This window comes from Corythoichthys intestinalis, chromosome 12, assembly GCF_030265065.1.
Source record: "Corythoichthys intestinalis isolate RoL2023-P3 chromosome 12, ASM3026506v1, whole genome shotgun sequence".
Lineage (NCBI taxonomy): Eukaryota > Metazoa > Chordata > Actinopteri > Syngnathiformes > Syngnathidae > Corythoichthys > Corythoichthys intestinalis.
Window position 1 is genome coordinate 50497119 of NC_080406.1, and position 15859 is coordinate 50512977.

At 41.2% G+C, this 15859-nt stretch overlaps 1 long non-coding RNA gene across 1 annotated transcript; it reads left to right on the forward strand.

Annotated features, from left to right (window-relative positions):
- Positions 1-2214: 2214 nt before the first annotated feature.
- On the forward strand, positions 2215-4459 carry LOC130926621 (uncharacterized). Its single transcript, XR_009066263.1, has 6 exons — positions 2215-2465; positions 2856-3014; positions 3330-3453; positions 3802-3955; positions 4058-4168; positions 4299-4459. It is a non-coding gene; the product is annotated as an uncharacterized LOC130926621 (long non-coding RNA).
- Positions 4460-15859: the final 11400 nt, after the last annotated feature.

Here is a 15859-nt window from a genome sequence, read left to right on the forward strand (position 1 = left end):
TTAAAGTATGTTATTAAAACTCAGAAAGCTCTGTGTATTTCTTCATAAATATCTCATGTTACTTTGTGGGCACACGCTGCTTATAAACAGGAGAGGCTTTTGTATGTACAAAATGGTTTTTCCTTTAAAAACGTAATGGGTGAGGCTTGTAATCAGGGGCGCTCAATAGTCCGGAAATTACAGTATATGCTGCCATAGCAGATTCATGGCGCAATAAGCCACCGAACTATTTTTAATTTTTCCGATTTACCCTGGAAACCCCCGTTTACAGACATCACACAACCGCTTTTGTTTCAACCCAGCCATAAAAAGAAGGTAAGTAATTTTATTTATTATTCGAAATGTGTCATTTTTAGCTTAGAATCATTAATCGATGTCTAATATTTCGTTTTAAAAAAATGAGTTTGAAAAATTATTTACTCACATATTTTAAACTTTTCAACAAATTACATCACAATGAAAAAAATGGAACAAGTCTGGTATTTACGTGACCATCATCCGTCACTTTACACAATATTTAAGGTAAGTAAACGCTGTCATCAACGTCTCCCACCAGCTACAAGATTCCACTCCAGCGTGCTTAGTGTATTTAGCGATGGTTAAACAAATACTATAACGTAAGCTTTTTAATGAGGCAGATAACATGGCTAGTTAGCATGCCAAGAAAGCTAACTAGTTTTCCTCTCTACCATTACCCTACTTTTGATCTTAATTGTGGTTGTCAGCCCTAAACCCTCTAAATATATATTAAATGCATCTTACCAGATATAAAATGACTACTACATAATCTGTGGTAATCGTTTGGAGCCCAGTTTTCTCGTCGAATTGCAGCAGCCCATCTCGCTCTCCTCTCCGGGTCTCTCGGAATCCGGTAGAACTTCAAGTCTCTCCGTCTATCTTCTCTGTTATTGCAACCGACCGCCACACACGCCTTCACCATTTTGATTATTAATGTTAACGAGCAGAAAAACATGCCTTAAATAGGAGGAATGTACGTAGCCGTAACAGGTAAACACGATGTGTTGACGGACAATTGGGCGGCACCAGTCAGGAGGGCGGAGTTGTGACGTCACATGGGTAGGGTCTATACGGGCAACATGGCGCGGGTGCGTGGCTGTGACGTCACGTGAGTAGGGTCTATAGACCCTACTCACCTACGTCACAAAATGGGCGTGTCGCTGTTTCCGGCCGCCATATTGTACCTCTTTTTCAGACCTATTCTCATTGTTTTCTATTAGTCGAGCAAGTTATAGAGCAATTCATGGAAGCCCCGGTGTTATCTGACGCTGTAAACTCATTGGATCCGTTGCATAAAAGGCGTTACGTGGAAAAGCTTCAGTTTATCCATTCGCCAGATCCGTATTTGATGCCTAAATCGATGTTTTTCGACCCGCTGGCTTCGCCTGACATCTGATACCCACACAAAATCAGCCTATTCTCACGAAAGTTTGAAAAACTTTAAGAGCTTGGAGGCTTATAAATGCAACGTTGCTGGTTAGGTGAAACACGTCCTCGTACACGAAAATTCGGCAGGAATCTTGTGCTCGGAAGGTGAGTTACGAAATTTTCAATTGAAAATCTTTTGTTCTTGCTAACATCCACTGTCAAGTCTAATGTATTTCATGTCATTTGTCAATGGCGCTAGGGCTTTTAATGTTTATATGGTTTAGCGATAGCACTAACTACATACATACGTGTATGTTGTCGGCGATTAGCCTAGCAATGATCTTAATTGTGGTTGTCAGCCCGAAACCCTCTAAATATATATTAAATGCATCTTACCAGATATAAAATGACTACTACATAATCTGTGGTAGTCGTTTGGAGCCCAGTTGTCTCGTCGAATTGCAGCAGTCAATCGCGGCCTCCTCTTCGTGTCTCTCGGAATACGGTAAAAATTCAAGTCTCTCCGTCTATCTTCTCTGTTTTTGCAACCGACCGCCACACACGACTTCACCATTTTGAGTATTAATGTTGGCGAGCAGTAAAACGTGCAATAATAGGAAGAATTTACGAAGCGCTAATGCATTTCTATGGCGAGTATGCGGATATCATGGCGCGGGGGCGTGGCTGTGACGTCACGTGAATAGGGTCTATACCAGGCAAGTCATGTGGCGTCGGAGCTGTCATTACCCGTGTCATTACCCGATCGTGACGGGTGCATCGATTGTGACGGTTTGCTACTGCGCACGCGCAGATCAACGCCATTTTCTCCCGAGGGATGACGGGAGATATAGATTTATGCGTTAGGCTCGGACATTGAGGGTTTTTTATGCGTGTGTGTATGCCGCTATCTTCGAGTAGCATGAAATGCTTGAATATGTCTTAATAGATACTTCGAGTGATCCGAGAAGATGAATGTGGATACCTAGCATCTTCCAAGGTACCTGGTCGACGGAACGCTTCCAACTACTCAAGTGGGCGCCGTAAGATTCGACGAATGGTGCGTGATTTCATTGTTAAAGGTAAGTAAAACTGATGTTATACTGGCAATTTGTGTTATAGGTCTGAAAAGAGGGTCATGAATATATGAGCCTCTACGTTTTTTTAATCCTTTATAGGCCAAGTAACTATTTTTTATGCCATTTAAAAAACGCAGCTCCATAAACTATTTATAAAGATATTGAAATCATTGAAAAAAAGAGGCACTTTTTCTATTTTTGTTTTTTAAGTAGAAAATGAGAAAGATATGAGATGTTATAATAAAAATAAGTGAAACTGTTGTGAATGTCAGGTGGGAGAAGGTCCAGAGCTGAGTTTTATTTATTTATTATTATTGATCTCTGTCAGGTGGTGGTCATTTTAATCTACTGAATTTTAAGAATCTCTTTGCTTTTTTAATTTTCGTCCAACAGATAAAAGACCCCCCAATAAAATATATGCGCCTGGTCATCAAGTCAAAGGGGAAGCAGACTATCCTCATGGAGTGTCAAAATAACTCTGGGAACTAGAGCGGCGTCGAGGCCATTTCTAGCTTCTATTGGCCAACAATGATTCAGGACATCAATGAATGGGTAAATGCCTTAATTGAGCAACTAAGTTAAATCAGAAGCGTTACATGAAATTTATTTCATCTAAAGTAATGATTTATATTGAAGCACAAATGGATTGTTTTCACTTCTCAACAGACATTACGATATTAGACCATCCTCCTTTTCACAATTGTAGAAATATTGTAAATAATTTTTTTTTTTTTTTTTTCTGAAAAATTATCAAATATTGTCACATTTTTAAAGCCTTTTTGGTGGTCTGTTTTTCATTTTGTGACACTTATGTCAAAGAACATTGGGAGGTATTGGGCATGGATTTATTTGCATTTCTTTTTAAAGGCATGGGCACAGATTTGCCTTCTGGACAGAGAAAGCGTCCCCTCTTCTTCAGGGATCTCTACAGCCTGTCTTCAGGGTTCCAAAGGCAACCCCCTCTATATCTTACTAAACTTCAATCAGACAGGTAAAAGAAAACTACAAGATAATCAATCAATGTTGATAAGGGGAATGGTCATCACTGCAATTGATTGCTTACCTGGTCATAACGTTCACCTGCATGTCATGTGTAAATTATGTCTTCTTTGAAAGGTTGAGGATGACACTGACAGCTGCCTAATCCTGGACATAATTTCCTTTGATCTAAATTGAGGACATAACTGCTATACTAGTAATTATAATCAGAGACAGGGCCCAATGAGGCAGTATTGCGCAGGGAGTTTAGTAATTGTCATGAGAAGCCAATTACATTTTAAACGTTTGTTTTTTAATAAATTTGATACTTTTTCATTGTCAGCTGACCTATATTTTACAGTTGCCAGAAGTATTGACTGCCAACATACATGAAAAAGTTGTCCTTCGGGAAGGTGACCGTGCTATATGCACATTGGCGCTTGTGTGGTCCAGAATCAGAGACCTTGGTTCTCCAGACTCCTTCAGAAGACGGCCACATTTTAAATGGCTTAACAGTAAGTACTTCAGTAAAATGCAATGACATGTACTTTTTTTGTGCTGTTGTCACATTTGTCTACAAGCTATATATGTAAATGTGATTTTTTTTTATCCCACAGGTGTCTGGACATGGAGCAGGTTCTGTGCAGAATTCAGGAGAGAGTATTACAACATGTACACCATTGAGATCTGCCATGGGTATGGGGAGCAGTTCAAACAATCCCCACGAGGTGAGTTGCACTGTGTAAGCTTATCTTGGTGTCATTAGAGACACTTAACATCTCAACAAAGCATAGACATGGTGGAAAAGCCACAGTGCTTGGAAACGGTATTTCTCAGTGTTTTTATGTTCTTTTATAGGATTTGTTGGAGAGGAGAAAAGGGGTAAAGTAACGGCGTTTTACTGCGAGGAGGAAACACCTACAGGATACTGCAGTTGTTCCTGCTGTCCAATGCATTAAACTTTAATGTTTTTGTTTGAGTTTGTTCTACACATGCACATTAAAACTGTTTCAGCTTAAGGCATTTTGTTTTCTTCAATCTACGGCATAATCATTGGATGCTTTCCTATGAAACTTTTTTTTTTCCCCTAAATTTAATACAGCAATAAATGTCACCTTACAGCTTTTATTTGTTTATTCACCTTCTCTACTGTTTATCCTCAAGAGTATTTCTAATTATATTTATGCATTTGTAGGTTTGTATTATGTATTTTGGACTAAAGAATGACTGCCACATAGTTTTCAGTGTTGTCATAAATTTTCTGTTGTTCTTCCCTAAAGCTGTCAGACTGTTGAACTCTTGCCATGCTCCGTAGACCCCCAATATTACTGGACTACTATGATCATGTCTATATACCTCACGCACATCTTAGCCCCTAACAAGCTCAAGTCAGCCAACTGCTAAATTGTTTTAGTAGTTACATATTTTTATACTTCTATCCAGCGTTTTTGTCTTTCTTGCTTGTTATTTTTGTATGCACCTTACAATTTTGCTCTTTTATACTCACTCTGCATTTATATTTGCTTTTAAAGCGGGACCTGAGTTCTAATTTCTCACCATTAACATGTAAATGTGAACTGATGAGACAATAAAAATCCTTGAATCCTTATAAAATGGTCGAAATATTACAACAATAAATTTGACAGTGATAATGTTTTGTTTTTTATAATCACAGCAAATTACATGAAACTACGAATATACCAAAATATATACAAAACAAAAACATTTTATTGTTGGATTTAGCTGCAGAATTAAATCAAAGCATGGGCTTTAACAAAATTTTGTATATATACTAAATATAAAAAAGTCAAAATAGAGGCTCTTTTTAATTGTTACTGTTAAGGACTAAACTATACTCACCATACAAATCTAGGACTCTGAAGCCTTCGTACATTATTACAATAACAATTTCTATTTGTAATACCATTGAGAAACGTATGTTATAACAAAGTCCGTAAGGTTTAAAGTTTTTCTTTTAAATTTAACCAGCGTGAATGGTCTCTGAAGGGGTTACTGGGGGTGAGGGGAGGGGAGGGGAAGACATTTAAGTATGTAAGGGAAGCACTTTTTCAATTCTTTTAAAGAATTATTATGACTATATTGATACACAGATAAGGGTGGAGGCAAACTGTAGATGATGTACATTTTTATACAGTAGATGGCAGTATGCACTAAAATTCGCGATTAATTAAAAAAAAAAAAAAAAACGAAGAACTTTAACGCGCATGCGCAGATAGCTACCCGAGCGCGACCGTCTCTCACGTGACTGCATCACGTCACTTCCTTCAAAGGCTTTACGCTTATAAACGCAAGAGATTCAGACCTAAAAATTCACTATTCTTCGATGTCTTTAGGTTGATTAATATTTTTTTATGTCAGAATCTACCACATAAATCACTCTTGCGGCATCGTGACTCAAGTGGGGGCGGTGCTCTACGCGCATGCGCAGAACCAATCGCGGCTTGCCTAAGATTTATTCATGATTAAATAAAGTCTTAAGGTTTTCTTTTTGTGTACACATGAATTGCTTGGATCAGGGTGTACCTCAGATGCCCTACCGATTAAAAAAAATACATTTTAAATGTATTTCGATCATTGAGTCTCTCACATATATGTCTATATCTCCCGTCATCGCTCGGGAGAAAATGGCGTCGATCTGGGCGTGCGCAGTAGCAACCGTCACAATCGATGCACCCGTCACGATCGGGTTGTCATTACCCGATCGTGACGGGTGCATCGACTCCTGTTCTGGTTTGTTTACATCCGTGGTACACTCCAAATGGCGCATGGGGGCGTGTCCGCTAGTTTGGGCACGTGACTGACAAAGACCGATTGCTCTTGTGTTTAATTGTGCAAAATAAATAAATTTGCTTTGCCTTTACCATCATAAAAGCTATCAGAGAAATCACACGCACACATAGATAGAAAATAATGCGACCTACTGATTGCCAGATGCAGTCCGTGCCCCATCCACTCATTAAGTTCAGCCGTTTCCACAAGGTTAGAGCCGCTATCCGACTCCATTACATTCATTTGTAGCGTTAGCCATTAGCGTTAGCCTGGCTACCAGTAGAACACACTGAAAACACCCTCTCCTGAAATCGTGAGAATCAGGTAGGACAGCGGGTGAAAGCGCGTCTGGAGGCCGCCAAGAGTCGACTTAATCTCAGGTGAAAGTTTGGCGAAGCTCCCTTAAACCCGACTACACCACGTTTGCTTGTAGCGTTAGCGGCTAGCGTTAGCCTACTGGGCTTCTTCTTCTTGTGTGTTGGCACTCTACCCCTCGTATCATGGGGCATTACCGCCACCTACTGGGTTAACGGTTTGGAAGAGATCAGGCAGTTACAGATAGAAAGGAGAGGAGTCAGTTGCCACGTTTACATGGAGCCAAATATTCCAATTACAATCGGAATATTTGTTCAAACCGAATAAATGTGTTCCATATAAACACCTCATTCGGAATGAACAGGCCCAAACCGAATGGAATTTCACTCCGATTCACAGGGGTGGAATATTCCTTTTCCCAAACCGATTAGAAGTTAAATTATATCATGTAAACAGGGAAGCGGAATGGTGTCTGGTTGCGTTCTTTTTGCGCATGCTCCGTACTGACGTGATGACGTCACTTGGTGACGTAAGTAACGTCACTTGCAATATGGCTTCCAAGCACACGCACAGCGCACCCACACAACTTTTTAAATGAATGGCGTATCATTCTGAAGTTTTGTTTCCACTCGAAAAGTTAAAACAGCAGCTGATCTGACGATCGATCGTTTTGCAACGTGACGCTTTGTTTTGATTAATCTGCGCATGTCAGACGGCAGTTGTCAAACGTCCTTTCGGAATAAAGGCAGTCACATGTAAACACTGGATCGGAATAGATGAAGTGACATGTAAACAGCTGATGTGAAATTTCCATTCGGAATGATTTGAATCGGTATGAATAAAAGTCAGCATGTAAACGTGGCTAGTGATGACTTTCCCACTTTATCGTGGCAACAATGGAAAATAATAAACACAATAACAGCAGCATCCGCAACATGCGGCCGCTAACTTCGCTCACATGTCCTTCTCCCTCCCTCTTTGTTTGCTTCCCGCTACGTCACCACTCTGCAGTCTGATGGCCCCTTCAAGGGCCTTCACACGGTTACGGACATTACAATATATATTACATATATATATATAGCGGAAAACACTCAGGTGATTTGAAGTTCCGCTCTGAGACCCCCAATTTGGTCAAATTTCAAAATTGTCCGATATGCACATGTGATACATCATTGGAAAGCTTAAAATCTCAATTTTCTGGGGAAAGAAAAATTTTGGACAGGAGGGCATTTCTAAAAAAAACTATTTTTTTAAAACAGCAAAACCCTATCTGGAGGTGAGAGCATGCGAGAGCAGAATAAAAGACGCCATGACTTTAACGAGATATTGTCGCGTACTTACCTTGTTTCGATCCAAAAACTCCATGTCGCATGTTTCACTGAGTGTCAAGACACAGCTGTGAATGGCCACAGCTGAATTTTGGGGGGATTTTATGGGTGAAACATGGTAATATAACAAGGGTCGCAATGCAAAAATCGCAGACATCAAGGAGTGGTCGAGAGTTTCTTTTTCTTATAGTTAACCTTTTAAATGTTATTTTTCAATTTTTCTTTGTTTGGATCGATTATTTATCATCTAACATATCGGAGAAATTGCGATAGTAACAAAAAAAAATACAATTAAGCGATAGTTATGAGGTAGATATCCGTGACTTTTTTACAGACACCATTTTTTCCATTGTGAAGTAATTTGTTTAAAATTTTAGACTATGCGAGTGAATAATTTTTTTAAGGTTTTTTTTATTTTTTTTATTTTTACGAAATATTACAAAATGAGAGACATTTTGAATAATAAATATAATTAATTACCTACGTTTTATGGGGGGGGGGTTTGAAACAAAAGCGGTTGCGCAATGTCTGTAAACGTTGGTTATGAGGGTAAAACAGAAAAATAAAAAATAGTTCGGGGGCTTAATGTGCCATGAATCTGCTATGGCAGCATATAGACATACTGTTCTTTCAAACAACAATTATTTTGGCTTAAAATATAGCAGTTTATTTTAAAGAGGGTTGCAAGAGCAGAAACTGCTTTTTCATGCTTTTCTGTGTTTTCCGCCATATATGTATATATAAATGCTACATTAGCTAATTTCTCGATGTCTAATGGCACGCTAGTGTGCCGCTGCACACCGGTTGAAAAACACTGCACTAAACAGTCACAAACTGCAAGAACCTTTAGGAAATATATGGCCGATTTCGGCTTAAGTGATGTTTGGAAAGCAAGGCATTTAACAAAAAGGGAATATACCTTTCAATCACCAGCCCATGGTTCGTGCTCAAGAATCGATTTTTTTCGAGCGAATATCTCAGCTATTAACAATATTTCGCCAAGAATACATCCAATAATCATCAGTGATCATGCACCAATCTCTTTAGCCCTAAAAATGGACTCCAGCACGATACCCGCAACCTGACGCTGTAATGATTCCTTATTAGATGACCCATCATTTGATACATTCGTTAAGAAAGAATGGAAAGACTTTATGGAACTTAATAATTCCCCAAACATTTCACCATCATTGCTTTGAGAAACATATTCATCATATTAAAAAAAAACAAGAACAGAAGTTGGAAAACGAATTAGAAATACAAATCAAACAACTGACAGAGGAATTCACCAAGAATCCCACAGACAATACCACAAAAGAACTTTTCAGCGCCAAAGAACGGCTCAATAGCATTCCGTCTAAAAAAAACTCAGTTTCTGTTACAACAACTACGATATACCAACTTTGAGCATAATACCAAATCCGGGAAATATTTAGCAGACCAACTTGAACGGAACAAAGAAAAAACATTAATTACAACAAAACAAGATTCAGCCGGCATAGTAAAACAATCGCCAGAAAACTACAAAACTACACTACAAAAACATATACTCGGTGACAAATGATCATAACGAAGAAGACATTGACCTATTCGTTAGCAATCTTGACATCCCCCAAATAACTTTAGAAAGCCAACAGTTGCTAGATACCCCACTTATCCCTGCTGAATTATGGAATGCCGTAAAGGACAAGCCAACAGGTCAAGCACCGGGGCCCGACGGGTTCTCGACATCATATCTTAAACACTTTTGGAATATGCTGGCCCCACTTTTCTATAGAATGGTTCAGGAAATCAGTGCCAATGGTCAAATTAGAGACAATATGAATTATGAACACTACAGTAATCAAACTACTGCCAAAAGCGCGGAAAGACCTAACCCAACCAGCAAACTATAGACCAGAGGTCACGGAAACGCGGACCTTGGTCCGGTTCCGGACCCCCAAGCCGTCTGGACCGGATCTCAAGCTGTCGCGACTAATACACGTTGCAACAACAAAAATCATTTTTGTCTGCGGGTTTGCAGAGTGGAGGTGGGCAACAAACAAAACCCTTAGCGGTGACGCGCGTGAGCCAGCCAATGGGAGTGAAGCATTTGAAAGTTATTTTTAGAACAGCATGTCTCACACTCGCTTTCCAGACTCCGCGGAGTTACAGCCAAATACTGAGCCGAATGAAGTTTGAGGAAGATGCGACAAAGGTACGGCAAATGGCGTGCTCAAAACTACGCAAGATTGATGCTGAAAACAGAGTTTTTAAGGAAGAGTGGACCAACACATTTTTGTTCATTTTACCTGGCGGCAGCACAAGACCGCTATGGTTCATCTGTTCAGAGACGGTAGCACTTGTAAAGAGCAGCAATTTGAAAAGACACTATGAGACGAAGCACGCAGCTTTTTCGCAAAGTTTCCCTATGAACTCTGCCATCCGTTCTCAAAAAATAGCGGAATTAAGGGCTCAATATGATCGCACCTCAAGGCTCATGGTTCATTCATTCACTGCACAGCAACGCGCAAATGAATGCTTCCTCAGAATAGCGTGGATATTGGGTCAAAACAAAAAGTCTTTCAGTGACGCACCGATTGTCAAAGATTGTATGAGTGCAGTTGCTGAAACTTTGCTTCATGGAAAGCAAAAAGAAGAGGTCTGTCAAAAAATAAAGCAAGTTCCCCTGTCAGTATCCCCAATTAAAAAAAAAAAAAGTCTTGAACATGCTCTTATGTTGCTATTCAATGATTCAATTAAAGCACTTTTTTAGTTTTATGCACCTTTTATATATTATTTACATTTTTGAATGTTGTAATTATCAGCATGGTCACGTAAAGATACGTTTGTATTTTTGGGAAAAAAAGAAGCATTAAAAATATTTCCAGACCCGAGATTGTTGTAATTTTTAAATTTCGGACCCAGAGGATTTTTAATTCATGACCCCTGCTGTAGACCAATATCCTTAATGAAACAGATATTAAAATTATTGCAAAGGCTTTAGCTACTAGATTAAAACAAACTCTTCCCACTATAATTCATAATGAACAGACCGGCTTTATTAAAGGACGTCACTCTACAAACAATATAAGACGGCTGTTAAATCTCATTAATAGAGTACAGAATTATAAAGAGAAAGCAATTATCTTCTATTTGGACACAGAAAAAGCATTTGACAAGGTCAATTGGATTTTTCTCTTCAAAATTTTGAAAAAAATTGGCTTTGGTGAGCCATTTATCCGTTGGATAAAAACATTCTACAACGCCCCAAAAGCCACCGTCAACACAAACGGGGTAATTTCACAAAGTTTCTGTCTTAAAAGGGGAACTCGACAAGGCTGTCCACTCTCACCCCTATTATTAGCTCTATTTATCGAACCATTAGCAATTACAATAAGACAAAATGCTAATATTAAAGGGATCCGCTCGCAAACATCACAACACAAAAACTTATACGCAGACGATATACTATTATATCTAGAAAAACCTGAATCCTCCCTTCATGAGGTTTTTAAACTTATAAAGAAATGTTCTCAAATATCAGATTACGCTATAAATTGGTCAAAATCAATTATAATGCCCTTATCAACAAACTCATGGAATCCTGCAGATCAAAATCTAAATTACAATATTCCAATAGGGAATATAAAGTATCTTGGAATCAACATTTCACCAAAACTTACAGAATTAACTAAGCTAAATTATACACCTCTCTTAGCAAAAATATGTGAAGATTTGACACATTGGAATAATCTACCCATCTCACTTTTGGGCCGGATAGCGATAGTCAAAATGAAAATATTACCACAAATAAATTATTTGTTCTCAATGATCCCCTTTGAACCCACTCAAAAATGGTTTCAATACCTAGACTCAGCCGTCACAAAATTCTACTTTAAGAACAAGAAAAACAGAATTAGCCTTGCCAAATTGCAAAGAAATAAACCAGAAGGGGGGTTTAGAGGCTCCCAATTTCCAACACTATTATATAGCAAATCAAATACAATATATTATTAGGCGGTTACCTCTTAACACTGAACAACAGTCATGGCTGCAATTAGGGCAAACAGACTGCAACCGAATACAATTGGCAAACCCTCCCTTTATTAGTTCTAATATCAAGCACCATAGCTGCTTCAAAAACCCAATAATAGCATGTACCTTGAGAACCTGGTGGAAAGGTATGGAAATTACGCAATCATAATTATTCCAGTGTAAATTTTCACCAATCTGGCACAACCCAGACTTTGGAGTCAATAAAACTCCTATTTATTTCAGCACATGGGATAATACGGGAATAAACCAGTTACAGCATTTGTTTAAAGATAATACATTCATGTCATTTGAAAAACATACAACAAGATTTCCAAATCAAAGGTGTCAATTTCCTTCAATACAATAAAATCAGGGCAGCCATCAGAAGCAAATTCCCATCATTAACGGGTACGTTAGACCCACCACCTTTCGTAAATAAAATAATAAACATCCATCCTCAACAACAACAACAACAAAAAACTTTAAACAGTATATAAACCTAGCTTTCTCATGTAGCAATTCTACTTGTCTACCAATCGAAAAATGGAATAACGAACTTTCAGTAACATTAGATAATAACTATTGGTCTAACATCTGTAAAAATACATTTACAATGACAAAGAATAATAACCTTCAATTTATACAGTTCAAAATATAGCACAGATGGCATATTACTCAATCTAAAAAGTACAAAATGGCGTGCTCCCAATCAGATAAATGTACAAGCTGCAACGAAGATACTCCAGACACGTACTTACATGCTCTTTGGCAATGTAAACCAGTGCGAGAGTTTTGGTCACAGGTAACGAAGAAACTCTCTTTCCTATTGAACTGCAGGATTCCATTGTCTCCAACTCTTTGTCTGCTTGGTGATCTGAATACAGTGAATATCTCAAACCATCAAGCCCATCCACTACTAGCAAGTTTAACGATAGCGAAAAAAACAATATTGCTGAATTGGAAAAACAAACAAAACATTAGCATGAACCAATGGCTAAATCTAATCATTGAATATATAATATTACAGAAAATATCTGCCAAACAGACAAATAAAATGGACAAATATGAACAACAGTGGAAAATAGTCGCAAGAATGATGAAGATAGAATAAGGATTCTCTCTCGCCTGCGAAGGAATGCCACAAAAACAATAAAAATGTATACATAAATTGATACAGTATATGCGGGATGTCCAGGGAAGTTGTATGCATCCTTTTGCAGCTGAAAACTGGACATGTTTAAACCTGAACTGCTTTATACACTCCCAGCAGCATGTAATACTTTTTTTTTTTTCCTTCAAAGTTTAGTCGGTCAAATGGGTTTAATCTACCAAGAAACCCATAGACAATTTGGTTGCCAGCTGCTGGGGAACGTATGCAATTTTTCTGGGACACCCTATATATTAATTACCTTCACAGGTGGAGTTTGTTGGCGTCCTGCCCAGTGCCGTCCCGTCGCCGGTCCTGGCCCCGGGGTTTTCAGCTAGGGCTTGTCTGGTTTCGGCTGGTCATGCGTGGGTCCCATTGGGCGCGCACTGGTCTCGTGGGCGGGTGGGGGTGCCGCGCGGGTGCCGGTCCGGGGCCGCGGCCCTTCCCTGGCCAGCCGGGGTTGGGTGGAGTGGGGGCTGGGTGGTGTATGCGGCGGCCATAGTTCCCTCCTGGGTCGGCCCGGCCGGAGCCGCGTCTCCTTGCACCGGGTGCTGGGGAGGTGCCCCCTGGTGTCATACCGTGCACCCCTCCTGGCCCGGGGGTGGGTTGGAGGGGGTTGCGCCTCCATCCCCTTGGTCCGTCTCCGCCCCGTCCGCCTCTCTGGACCGCGACGGCTGCCGCTGCGCTCATGCTGGCAGGGTCGTCGGCGGGGCTTTTTGGGGCCCGCGGAGCCTTGGGTAGGGCTTGCTGTCCCTTGCCGGTGGGGTGGACGTCACCTGGTCTCCGGCGCTTGGCGTAGCGCCTGCTTGGGGTGCGGAGTGGGTGCTCGGGCGGCTGGAGGATGGGTGAGCGGTTGTGGGTGCGCCGTGGGTGGTCTGGGGCGGGGGTTGATCGAGGCCCTGGCGCTTCTCCCGCCCTGCGGCCAGTGGTTCCAGTGGACGGGGCCACGCCCGTGGGAGCCTGCCTCTTAACTCATGCACTTCTCACTTCGGCACTGTAAATATCTTTCACCCTGGCACTTAAATAATCATACATTTCTCCGGGGAGAGTTGGGACGGGGCCATACAGTCCAGGCCCCGCTCCCCCCTGTTTTTAATGCATCACACACCAAGGTTGTGGGATGGTTTGGACCTGTCGGAGGGGGTGCCTCACTGTTAACTTCTCACGGCAGGCCCCACCATCCCTCCACCTTTTTTAACGCACCACACACATCATACTCCACAGGAGAGCTCCGGCAAAGGGCAGTGGGACGGGCGGCTGGGTAGAAATTGAATACTGCAGTCCCACTGCCCCAAGCCAAGCTCTCCTATTTTAATGCATACATTGCACTACCCTCCCCTCACAATCCCATCACAGTGCTGGGTAATGGCTGCCAGCCGGGAACCTGTAATAGGGTGGTAGGTGGGTCCCACACTTTCTCTCTATGGCGTGGGTCCTGGGGCGTGGACTCCCCTCTGCCTGGGCTGCCGGCCACGGGAGTGGGGGGAGGTCGGGGCACCGATCTCGCGTCGCCCCGTGGCAGCTCCTCGTCGTCCTCCTGCCTCCGCCTTCCCCTCTCTTCTCTGACTGGGTACCCGCCCTGTGCTCCGTTGCAGGTAGCTGGCTGGGCGCCAGTGTATCGGCTGGATGTTGTCTGCTCCGGCGGGCGACCCTGCCCTGCCCTGGGCTTGGTGGGCCGCTGGAGGTCCCGTGGCGTACCGGTTGGGGGGCTGCGGCTGTGGCTCGTGGACAGGGGTGGGGGTGGGGTTGGTGGTGCGTCCCCTCTTGCCATCCCTGAAGGCCGGTTGATGGGTGCACGGGTGGTCCGGGGGACCACCTTGGATCCCGGGGTGGGGACGATGGCTCCTTTGCTGGGCTGCGGGAGGAGGGATGGGCTTTTTGCGCATCAAGCGAGATCACGGCTTCCAGTAAGGCATCATTTCGCTGATAAATGACATTCAGGACACGACTCAGATTATTGGAAATTTTCCTTCCAGTCATAAATCCCATCAGATCAGGGTGTATTAGTTTTTTTAAGTACTTTTTCTAATCTACTTGCTAGCACTTTCGACATTATTTTATAGTCACAATTTAATAGACTAATTGGGCGGGATGACTCGCAGAGCATTGGGTCTCTATCCTTTTTTAATCAGAGTGAAATTGTTTCTTGTGTCATATAGTTGGTGGTAGAAGTTTTTTATCAAGAGTCTCTTTAAAGACCTTGAACAAAAGCAGGACTAGTTTAGTTTTAAATTTTGATCCATTTCTCTCATACCACTCCATCGATATTTTGACATGATAAAAAAAAAATAATAATAACTGTGATTCTCGCGTTATCATTTCTCCTGTAAGGTTCATTACTGCGGTGCAGAGCCGTATGGCTCGTTTACGTAGCAAATGGCAGTTTACGCTGTTAGCGTAAGTGGTCTTCCTCGTCGTCGTTAACGGAAAGATGTCCGAAAGATGAATGGGCGGCATAACTAACTTACGGCCATCTTGCAACAGAGATCTATCTCCTGGACTTACTTCTAGTGATTTTCGCCACTAAATACTCTTAACTTGCTGAATTCTTGACGGGTTTACAAAACGTTTGAGTTGTAACAAATTGTATTAACGTGGCCATGAGCCAGGTTAATGTTTTTGTAATTGTTGAATAATCCTTTTTTTTAAGTATGCGGTAAAATAATTTTATCTTTCACGTTTGTGAAAACCCAAGTGGCCCGAAAATCTGTTGGAAAAAAAACAATCACAAGTTACTTATATTTACCCTCTCTATTGACATTAATTTTAATTAGTGCCAATGTTTCTGTCCTTAAGATGGCCGACGATTGACGACGGCCCTC